The sequence below is a fragment of the Cenococcum geophilum genome (assembly GCF_001692895.1).
Source record: "Cenococcum geophilum 1.58 unplaced genomic scaffold K441scaffold_9, whole genome shotgun sequence".
Lineage (NCBI taxonomy): Eukaryota > Fungi > Ascomycota > Dothideomycetes > Gloniales > Gloniaceae > Cenococcum > Cenococcum geophilum.
This window is the reverse complement of record NW_027137567.1, coordinates 439009-451390: the sequence shown is the minus strand read 5'-3', so window position 1 is coordinate 451390 and position 12382 is coordinate 439009.

The window sequence follows — 12382 nt, the reverse complement described above, 5'->3', positions numbered from 1 at the left end:
ATAAATACGTGTTCTCTAGACATTTCCACCACTGTTATCCGTCTAGATATTCTTCTATAAGGAATCTTCCTAGCTAAAGTATTAAGTCCCCTTAGCTTTATACTTCTACTAGGTGCTAACTATATATATATTTAGCGTTTCTATATTTTGCCTTATCCGGTACCTAATATATTCTTACTAGGTACTTCTAGTTCTTATCCTTTAGTGTTTTATATATATTATACGCATTATCTATATATACGATCTATATTAGTATGTAATATACTTAGTGTCTTAGGTTAACTCTCGGCTCGTCTTTATCCTTAAGTTTAAACCTTTCTTATATTAATCTAAGCGTTATAACTTCATTCGCAGGTACTAAGATTTGCCTCTTACTTCTCTAAATCCTTTAATATTATAATTAAGGCTCCTTTAATATAACTTATAACCTTCTCTGTAATCGGGTGGTCTTAGATAACTTTTTTATTCAGCTATATATAGAAATCTTCCTACTTATCATTATATTGTTGCCTATACCATCTTTAATACAGCTCCCTAAGTATATACGGCTTATTTATAAGGAAGTATCTTTTTATTACTGCGTTATAACAGCCCTTTATATATTGTTCTTCGAACCTAGTTAAAATCCCTAGATCCTCTTCTTATTCTAGTTTAATAAGCCATTTAGCTCTTAGTATGCCTATCCTAGGCCTATTAGTAATTCTTTATATAGGTACTCTATCCCTTATACGTCCTAGTATACTAGATCTTTTATCTAGTTTCTAATCTTACTATAAGGTAATTTTTACTCTAAATTCCTCTATAGTTTCTTTCTTTTCGCGTCTTATAAGTGGATCCTTAAAGTCTTCTTGCTTCTTAATCTTATTAATAGTCCTTATTCGTGTCTTAAAGTCTTAGTTCTATAGGATCCTCAATTCTAAGCTAGCTTTTACTTTAAGCTTTACTCCTATCTTAGTCTAACTAAGCTTAGGTATTCTCGTCTCGTCTTAAAAGTCTTAAATTTTACTTATCTTATCTTAAGAGTCTTATATCTATAGGAAACTCTATCCTAAGCTTATTCGTATATCTTTAAACTAAGCTATTACCCTACTTTATTAGTTTCTATCCGTTATGGGTCCTTAGGTATACCTTATCTCGTCTTAAGAATTTTAAGCCTTTGGCTTTTTACCTTTATTAAGTGATAAATTAGCACTAGCAGTTATCTGCTTACTTAATCTCTATAAGATACTCTTCCTTTTATCTTATAAAGCGATGGATGCCGTCTTTAATAGTGTTATAATTCCCGTTACTAATCCTTACTCTATGGCGGTCTTAGTCTCTGCTTCTAATATAACTTCTTTAAGGTTTATATACTCCTAGTAAGCTACCCTTATTGCCTCGTTGTCTGTAAATATTTCGCCTATATTAAACTTATTGTCTTTAATCTCCGGTCTACGTAATGGTTTATTAGTTCCTCTATATTCTAAAGATTTTAGCTTCTATAGCTAATAGCTTACGCCGTACTTAGCGTCTTTATAAATTTGGTATGCGTTATTATAATAAAATATAAAACTTTTAATTAAACATTCCTTTGTTCCTTATAGTATACTATTATCCCTTTATATGTGTGTGTCTTCCGCTAGTTTAGTTCCCTTTATTACATAGTAACTTTAACTATCTTTGCAATCCCTTATAAAGTAACCTTATTTTCCGTAATTTATATAAGCTCTATCTTTAAACTACTAACTTTGCTATAAAGTCTGCCTAAATATCTTCTACTACTAAGATCCCTGGTTTAGCCTTTATTCCTTAGTCCTATAATTACTAGATCCTTAACCTCTAGGTTTTTATAGTTTCTTACTCTATCTCTTATAGGCTTCTTTAGTACTACTTAGGTCTATTAGCTCTGCGCTATACTATAGTTTCTAACTTAGCTTTAGTTATTGCGTACTCTGCGCCTTATATAACTGTAGAACTCTATCCTAGCCTCTCTTAGCCTGCTCCCTTTAGTAGATTTAGTTATTAATCTTAATCGCCTAATCTATTAAGTCCTATAGGGTTTCTATATCTTCTATTAGGGTAATCGCGTCCTAGACTTTAGCCTTAAGTCCTTATTTATACTGTGCCATAAGCGCCCTATTATTCCACTTAACTTATATCGCTAATATCTAGAACTACGTCGTATACTTAATTGCTAAGGTTTATTGTATAATATCTTAGAGTTTCCTTTCCGCCATAGTTATCGCCTTTAGGTCTTTAAATATTTATATAAGTCGCTCCTTAAACCCTTCCTAGCTTAAGAATATAAATTATACCTCCTAATTAGTAGTTATTATTCCGTTTGCTTATATTTTTATAAAGTAAGGCTTAAACCACTTAAGTACTCTTCCTAATAAGAATAATCCCGTATATGCTATTCGATTTATAGGTATTAGTAGCTTCGCTCCTTCCTATATAACTTAAAGTGCATTTATATAAGGAACCCTTTAAGCTTTAATTTCTCTCCTAAGAATCTCTTAATTAATAGTAACTTAATCTTTGCCGCTTCTATTCTATTAACCCTTTCTTCTAGCGCCGTATTGTTTGTTATTAGTTAGTTAACTATCTCTTATAGTTGTCTAACCGTCACAGGTTGCTATAAGTTAGTATCTACTATACTAGTATTACCTCCTAACCTTAACGTAGTTACCGCCGTTAATGGCGTTATGGTGGCTGCTTTTAATGGCATATTATTTAACTTTTTATATTTAATACTATAACTAGGTAGTAATTATATAACGGAACCTTGTAGCAAGTACTATGGTGGGCTCGTTATTAGGCTAGGTATATAGGTAATGTAAATTAAAGTTAACAACGTAATAATAACTAGTGGAGTGGTTGCCTAATAGATTAACTTTAATTATATTCTAAGAATTACTATAAGGAAGGAACTATCTAGGTAGGGACTAAGGGTCCTTAAATACACAACTATACTCCTATAAAATCCTCCTTATATATAATATATGTATTATATATATTATATATACATTCCTCCCGTATACTACGTGTATTACATATAATATTATATAACCTTAGTTACTATTCCTCGTTATATAGCTCTATTGGTTCCATCTTGGACCGTGCCTAAATTAACTAACTAGCTTCTTTTAACTCCTCTCTAAGTAGTCGTAACATTGTACTTAAAGCGTCCGTAATACTAAAACCACGCTCTGCGATAAACGCGCCGGAAGGCTTATATAACGCGATTATAAGCCTAAATTAAAGAAGCTTACTAAGCTTAAAGACGAGGTAATTGTTGGATATATACTGGACCTAGATTTATAAGGGTTTGCGCCTACTTTAGGTGCTATACGTAATATAGTAGATAAACTACTTACTACGCGCACTACTAGGCAAGTTAGTAAAAACTAGCCTTTTAACTTTATTAAGCGAACAAACAGCCTTATAATATAATTTGATTAAGCGTATAATTGACAAAGAGCCCTATATAAGGATTCTAAAGCTATTAGAGCTTGGTTTAAGCTTATAGTATATATTAAGGCCATATATAATATCTGCGACAAAAATACCTACAACTTTAATAAGACTAGCTTTATAATGGGCAAGATATTAGCTTAGCTAGTTATTGCTAGTTTAGAGAGATAAGGCCGGCTAAAGGCGATCTAGCTAGGTAATCGCGAGTAGGTTATAGTAATCTAGGGAATTAACGCTACTAGGTAGGCAATTTTACCCTTTATTATTTTCACTAGTAAGCACTATCTCTTTACTTAGTACTAGGAGGATATACTATATAACTAGGCTATTATAGTTAGTAATAATAGCTAGACTACTAATAAGCTTAGAGTTGCCTAGCTAGAGCACTTTATTAGGCATATAAAGAATTATATAATAGACGCGCGCCGGCTACTACAGTCTGTTAGACCTCCAGTGTCCCTCCCTCCCTCCCCTATATGTGCGCGCGCAATACACAGCAATTTTGGTAATTACTAGTTAAGTGCACCATTTAGCGTAGATACTATGCGCTTGCCAAAAGAGACGTGTACCCGCAAGAAAGGCAAAGCGTTTAATTTTTTAAGCTTAATTATAAGGGTTAAACTTGAAATTCTCTGGTGTGTATAAAGCGGAATTGCTATATACGTTGCGCGCGCATATAAGGGGGGAACACTAAAGGTCTGACAGACTGTAATTATTAATAGCTATAAGAGCTACACCTTACTTAAATTCTAGGCGATCTATAAGGAGAATAATATTTATAATCTCTATATACCGCTATATTTATTATACCTCCTATAGCCGCTTAATATTAGCTACTTCTTGCCGTTAAAGCGTGCGTATAAGCATTAGATCAGGAGCCTAATACGCAATTACATTAACTATATTACTAAGCTTAAGTTCCTACTAGCCTTTAAGGCAGCCTATTAACAATTAATTATAAGGGAAAATATCTACGTAGGTTTTTAAGGAGCTGGTTTAGTCTCCTATAATCTAGAGGTAGTACTCTTAAAGCTTAATATAAAGCTTTATACGCTAATACCACTAGTCCTAAAGGTAGCCCTAAAACACTAAGCAACACGCGCGAGCTAGAGGCTTAAACAATATTAATTCGCAATTAAATTTAAAGGTATAAGAGCTTCTTACCTACCTCTATAATAGCGGTAATTAATTAGCTTAAAAAGGGTGCTAAAGTAATACTACATTTAGCTGTATTACTTAAGGGTCGGATTATAAGCCTTAAGATGGCAAATAAGGCTATAATAAGGTATAAATAGTATAAAAAGAAGCGGATTTAGAAGCGAGGTACTTTAATAAAGGTAAATGGAGAGGATATTATTGCTTAAAGGGACGCTAAGCAGCAGGTAGAGAGCGAAAGGCGTTAAGATATAACGTGCTTAGGTATAAACTAGTAGGCTATAGCGCGCTATATACGCTATAGAGAGACTAGGTATAACTTATATATATATAAAAAGGATACTATTAATACTATTTAAGCTAGGATAGCTATTATATAGATAATATTCTAACGCGTTATTAAAATAGATGGCTATAAAGGTAGAGAAAGTTAGTAGGGTTCGTGACTCGCTTATATTCGCGACCTACCTATATAGTACGTTACACTATAAAGTTAGATAAAAACCCGCTTAGAGAGTTTCTATTATTAAGGCGGTATAATAATAACTATAGTTAAGGTTAGGGTATATTAGGTAAAGTTTATACTAAACACTACGGGTATAGCTAAGGGGGGGGGTGTAAGGGGATCTTGTAGACAGGGGGCTATAAGGACACGATTAGAATAGGATAGATTAGTAAGAGAGACGAATCCTTAAGGAGGTAAGGCCTCTAGAATTGTGGAGACTATATACTATGGGCACGTACCTCTAGTACGTAACCAGCGACTATCCAAGGGGCGTCTAGGGGTTGTTTTAAGGGCAACCTAAGGTATCCGCAATAATATCCCTTACATTACCCCCCCCCTTCTTACGGTCAGCCCCCGATTACTATTACTTTACGGTAAGGAGATTATAAGGGCTCATCCCGGAAGAGGTTTAAAGAGATATTAGTATGCTATTATATATTATCTATCTATCTAACCCCTACTTTAAACTTCTAAAAAACCTTAATAAGGAAAAAATATAACTAGAGAAAAGATGTGAGGATTGCTAGGAGACCTATTAGAAGCCTACTAGAAGTATACTAGTAACTACTTAGGCTAATATAGGGATTTTTATACAACTCTACTTCTAAGCCTTTATACCAGTTTATAATTAATTATAAGTATTATAGGCAATTTAGTATTCTAGTATAGTTCCGTAAAACCTTTTGGTATGGGATTTAATATATAAAGCCTTAGCTTACCGTTATCTTTAACTGTTAAGATATAATCTGTAATAATTTTATATAATCCTTTATATCACTAACGCATTATTCCCGTATCTGCCCTTAGGCTATTAGATACGGTTAAGGTATTAATTAGTTAATTAAAGAGACTTATCTCCTAAGATTTAGTATATATGCTTTTAAATCTAATAGTCCTATGCTGTATATTTAGCGTAGTTCTACTACCTAGTAAATAGGAGGGACTCTTTATAATAGCACATATAGCTATTATACAATTGTTAAGAACGTCTATAACGTTGTTCTTTAATACTATAGTATCGTTTTAGGTCTAATTTAACCTATATACGTCTTTAATTTAATATCTTAATTGCCTTCCCCTGGCCGCGTAGTTAGTTTTTATAAGGAGGTAATAGTTAAATAACTTATACGCGTGTTTCCTTCCTTTTAAATAGCGCTATTATAACGGAGTTATATTAGTAAGGTTGCGGCTATTTACTAAAAGGGTATTAGACGGTAAAGTATAAAGACACTTTACTTATTAAGCTTAATCCTTTTCCTTAATACCTTACTTCCTATTATTAACCTTTGTCTAATTTGGACGTATCTTTAATATATTATTAAGATTTTCTTCTTTTTATTATTAATTTAATATACCTCTTTATTCTCCTACTAACTACTCTTTTAAATAAATTCTATAGCGTATTTTAGTCTTACCTTTATATATAGAACCCTAACCTCTACTAACCTATAACTAGTGCTAGTCCTACCTAAATAATTTTGCCTATACGTCTTTAAAAGACTAGAAATCTAATAATAGGATTCTGGAGGCTTATAATAAGACGTACTATATTAGGTCTAATACCTTTAGTCCTTATAATTAATGTATATATACTAAGAGCGGTAGTTACGTTAAGGTAAGCTTTTCTATCCTTTATAGATTTCTATTGCTAACTTTAAGCTTTAATAGCCTAGGCTTAAGTAACGACGATCCTTTAATGTCCTTAACTATTATATTAACTAGGCTTTATCTCATTCTAGCGTTAATGCTAAACGTCTTAGTTAAATTTAAGACTATGCTATAGCTATTTATACTACCTATAATTCCTAGTAAGCTAGCTAGTAACGCCTAATATAAAAGTAAGGTTAGTATACTAAGGATAGGGTATAGGATAAGGGTGATAAGAAGAAGGTTGCTGTTTACTATAAGAAGGAGTTTATGTATACGCGTTAAGTTTTAAAAGAGTATATCATAATACGGTATTAGGTAGGTTACCCTTTAGGTACCTAGCGGATAGGTAACTAATAGTTGCTGTAGTAAGGTCTTAGTAGTTTTAGACTATGCTAGCCAGCTAATATCTCTGTTTATTCTAGGCTTAAGTATATCTTTATTAACTATAAGCTTACGCCGCAAGAGCTTTATTGGTATTGGTTTGGACCTAATATTAGTGTTAAGCATTTAAGAGTCTCTGCTCTAGCTATACCTCATTATCCTGCCCCTATTTTTATACCTACTTATACGCCTACTAAGGTATCTAGATCCCATTCTTGTTAGCTATTACTTAGTGGCCTAATAGATACTAATCCTACTCCTAATAATAATAAGGCGTAGTAGCTTTTTAGATTAGGCATTTATGGTTTAGACTTTTAGGATTTGTTCTTATATATAGTAGTAATTAAGGACCTTAATTAGGTGCTTAGGAAGGCCTTATAAGGCTTTTAGAAAGGGCTTAGAAGCCCTAGGAATAATATTCCTAGTATAGATTAATAAATAGGAATGCAATTCTAGCAAAATGCCCTATTAACTCTATGCTATATATATGGAAAGGCTAAGGACCTATCCTGCCTTAAGCCGTAGCCCTATCCCTATGGTTTTTGGAGCCTATTTATTCTATATCCAATTTAACCTATTTACTCTTTTTGCGAGCTTTCTTTATAGGTCGCGATAATACTGTAGTATTAGAGCGCTTTTTATAACTTATAGATTATAGACCTTAGTTCTAATATTCTTTTAGAATATCTTTATAATAATTAAGGTAATCCTCTAGTTCCTATATAGAGTCCTTAGTAGGCTAGCCTAGCTATTTAATTTTAAATTAAAGCTTGTTCTTAACAGACTTATAGTATAGTATAGCTTTAACCTTATACTGCTTACCTACTACCTTAGGGTATTTAATTGGGCCTAGACGGAAGTTCTTTTTTAGTAATAGTCTATACTAGGGCTCTAGTAGGTTTATATAAAACACTAAATATATATAGGCTGTAAATAGGGGTAGCTAGAGATAATAGGCTAGCTTACTAATTCGTTCCTTAACTTAGAAGGGACCTAGGTATCTTATATTAAGCTTCTTTAGTAGTTAACGGGTTTTAATATTTATTAAATATAATAGAACCTTATTGCCTACTTCGAAATGCTTATCCTAGTGCTTACGGTTATACTAAAGTCTTTACTACTCTTAGGTATTTTATAGGCTCTACTTTATATGCTTTTATTACTCCTCCTATTCCTAGAGGTATCCTTATACTCTTTAGTAGATGTCCTTAAACTTCTTAGTAGGATCCTATAACTAATTATACGGCCTTAGCTAGTAATTATTAGGTATACTATTAAACCCAAATAATTAAACGCTATAGGTAATCTGGATTGGTGCATACTTATACAATATATATTACTTTAAATTATAAGCGTATTCCGCGTATGGAAGTAGCTTATACTAGTTATCTTGCTAGTAGTTTAAATATATTTATAGGTAAGACTCTAGTTTCTAGTTCTGGCGTTTCGTTTGCCCATCTATCTATAGGTAGAAAGCTATGCTATATTAGTAGTCTATCTTTAAATGGAAGTATAGGTTTAACTAGTATTAGCTTATAAAGACGCTGCCCCTATTAGTAATAATAGAGTGTGGTTAATCTACTTTAAGAAAGCATTTCTCCTTAATTAGGTTGGCGAGCTCTTATACGTTAATTGTCTTATTAACAGAAAGGTATTAGACGTACTTTAAAAACCTATTAATAAGTATAAGGACCGAATTGTATGTTTATTCTTAGCTATCTTTAAATAGCGGGAAATCCGTAATAAAGTCTATAGCGTAATATTACTATAGCTTACTAGTAGGGGGAACTAATTTAAGTAGACCCTATAGCTTATGCCTGCGGATCTTATATACTTAATACTTCTCGCAATAGCTAATATACTCCTTTACTTCCTAATTAAGCCTTAGCCAATAGTATTTACGCTAAAATAATTACACTATTTTTACTTAACCATAGTGGCCGCCTAAAGAATTATCGTAATTCTTTATAAGAATCTTCTATTATAGATTTATTTCGTATAGCACCTAAACCTTGCCACCTTTATATAGTAGGCCTATTAGGTCTAGTTTTTAATAGTAGCGCCTAGCAGCTTCCTTTCCGTCACGTTTTTGGTTTACTTCCGCATTAAGGATAGTATAAGAAGCGTCCCTCTATTACACCTCATAGATAAGGTTTATTAACCTTTTAGATAGTTTCCAGGTAAAAGCTGTTTTGTTCTATACTACTCTAAATATAAAACTAGATGGTACTATAGATCTTACAACTCTTTAATATACGTATATTAGGAAGGCCGCTATAAGGTTAAAGTCCTTTAGTTATTATAGAGCTCCAAGTTCTGATTGCTCTATAGCTTTACTATTAGTTTAAGGGGATAGCTTAGCAATTAGGGATAGTGTATTACTAGGTTCTAAGAATATATTAGGGACGTCCTATTTAGGTGTATTTGGACCCTTATAGGTAACGGACTAGGTACTAACTAAAACGTTAGTAAAAACTAATAGGGCTTATACCGCCTAAGACTTAGTGTATAGAGCTATAGGTGCTTAAGCATCCTATACCTAGAGCTTGTTCTATAATATAGGGAGTAAGATATCTATTATCTGTTTTCCTTCTTCTGTTTTAAAGCCTTTAGTATAGTCTAGCCGTCGTAACGGTTTATCGGCAGGGTTATTTTCCCTTAGCTTATATTTAATCTCAAAATTAAATTACGTAAGCTCCTCTACCTATCTAGCTTATTAAGGTATAAGCTCCTTTATAGTTATAAAGTAGTGTAAATTATAGTAATCTAAGAGTATATAAGTGGTATAACTCGCGTACTTAAGGTAGTATCGCCACTATTTAAAGCAGTTAACTATAGCTAGTAGTTCCTTATTATGGGTATAATACCTAACTTTAAGTCCCTGGAATTTTCTACTATAAAATACTACTGCTCTCTAATAGAGCTGGGTAGCGTCTAGATGCCTATTAGGTTGTAGTAGGATACTAATAAGGGTAAAGTTTAATATATTAGTAATTATCATTAATAGCTAATCTAGGTTAAAATGCCGCAGTAATAAAGCTTTTATAAACTTTATATAAAGTTCCTAAAAGGCCTCCTAAACCTTTCTAGGCTATAACTATAGCTTATACTATTTAGTTAGTCCCTTTTTAGTTTTCTTCCTTACCGCCTTTAAACTTTTTACTCCTTAGGTTAGGTCTTAGAAAGCTTCTATAATATAGTTAAATAGGTATTAGGCGACGTCTAAGTAGTTATAGATAAAGCGCCTATAGAAATTGGTAAAGCCTAGGAACACTTAAACATCTTAGTAGCTCTTTAGCTCTGGCCACTCCTAGATTGTCTATACCCATACTAGGTCTATAACTATATCTATAGGCGTTATAATATAACCTAGGAACTCAACCTACTTAGTGTTAAAGATATACTTTAACGCCTTAGCGTAGAGGCCCTAATTATCTAAACGCTCTAGCACTTCGCGGACGTGTTACTTATGTTAATCCTTATCTTCGAAGTAGATTAAGATATTATCTAAATAAATAATATATATGCGGTTAACTAGTCCCCCTAAGGCTCTATAAATATATAATTAGAATATTATAGGCATATTAGCTAGCCCGAAAGGCATTACCAGATACTTAAAGTGGCTACACTAGGTTTTAAAAGCAGTCTTCCACTTATCCCCTTCTTTAATACAGAGCCTATAATAGGCGTCTTATAGATCTAGCTTTATAAAGATCTTCGCCCTAGATAGTTAATTTAGTATTTTACTAACTAGTAGTAGTGGGTAACGGTTCTTAATTATAATCTTATTAAGACTGCGATAGTCTATATATAGCCTTATAGTTCTATCTAGTTTTAGGATAAAGAGGATTTGTACGCCTACTGGCGACTTACTAGGCTGGATTTACCCCTTTTCTAGTAACCTATTAAGGTACTTTTATAGAATCTTAAGCTCTTTGCGTAAGAGGTTATAAATAAGAAGATTCGGCGGTTATTTGCCTTCTTTTAGATCAATTATATAATCGTACTTTAAATTCTATAGTAGGACTTTAGCTCTCCTACCCAAAAATACCCTTAGTAAATCCCTTAGGCCTACTAGAATATTTAATAAATTAGGGTTATATTTATCCTCTGTATTATTATCAGGTAGGTTTTAAAGCTCTTTTAGGATACTTATGGGCAGCGTTATACGCTATAGTAGTTGCTTGTATATAGTTATCACCGTATATTAAACCGTTTTATACGGTAGCTAGTAAAGGGTAGGGAACTCCTTAATGCAGCGTTTAAGGTGCTGTAGTATACTCTCTATATATTTCTTAAGCTAGAGTAACCTATAGCGGTTAAAGTATCTTATAAGATCCTTAAGATCGCCGCCTCCCTATAATATCTCTATAACCTATCCAGTAGTTCCCTATAGGGTCTCCGTTATAAAGGGGTTATTACCTATACTAGGCTCTATACCTATCTTACTATTAAATAGGGGTTAGATTAATAGGGAGGAACTAGTAACTAGTTCTAGTTCTAGTTCTAGCTCTAGAAACTCTACTATAAGACACCTTCTATAGCCAAAAACTTAACTACTATCTCTAGCTTCTAGAGTCCAGCAACTAATTCAAAATTGGAAAATAGAGAGAATCTCTCTAGATTGGCAAAAACCGTAGTCTCCCCCTATTTCTGCATTCTTTTCTATCTCTAGGGGTAGTAAAGAAGAAGCTGTATAAGAATATTTAAGACTAGTAAAAAATCTATAAGAATCCCTAGAATGGGACCTAGTAGATATATACTATATAGACGGCTCTAAAGATAGTAAATTAAGTATAGCGGCCGTATGTAAAATAGGGGAGAGAAATAGGATTAAATACGCAATAAATTGGAATCTAGGGCCTTATATGGAAATTATGGACGCAGAACTTTATGCAGTCTATAAGGCCCTAGAATATCTAAAATAATAAAGACTAGAAGAGAAATAAGTTTATATCTTTATAAATAGCTAAGCAGCTATTAAAAGATTACAGCTTAATTCTCTTACAGGGGGATAAGAACTAGTCTTTAAAATTACGCAAAGCTGCTCTTATCTAGCTAGTAAGAATATCTCTATTAACTTTTATTGGGTTCCTAGCTACCTAGGAATCTACGGAAACGAAATAGCAGATAAGCTAGCTAAAAAGGGCCTCTCTAGANGAAAAATANAATCTTCTTATACATCCCTAGCCTATATANGGAGANCAGNAAGAGAAAAAATACTAGGANAGTGGAAAA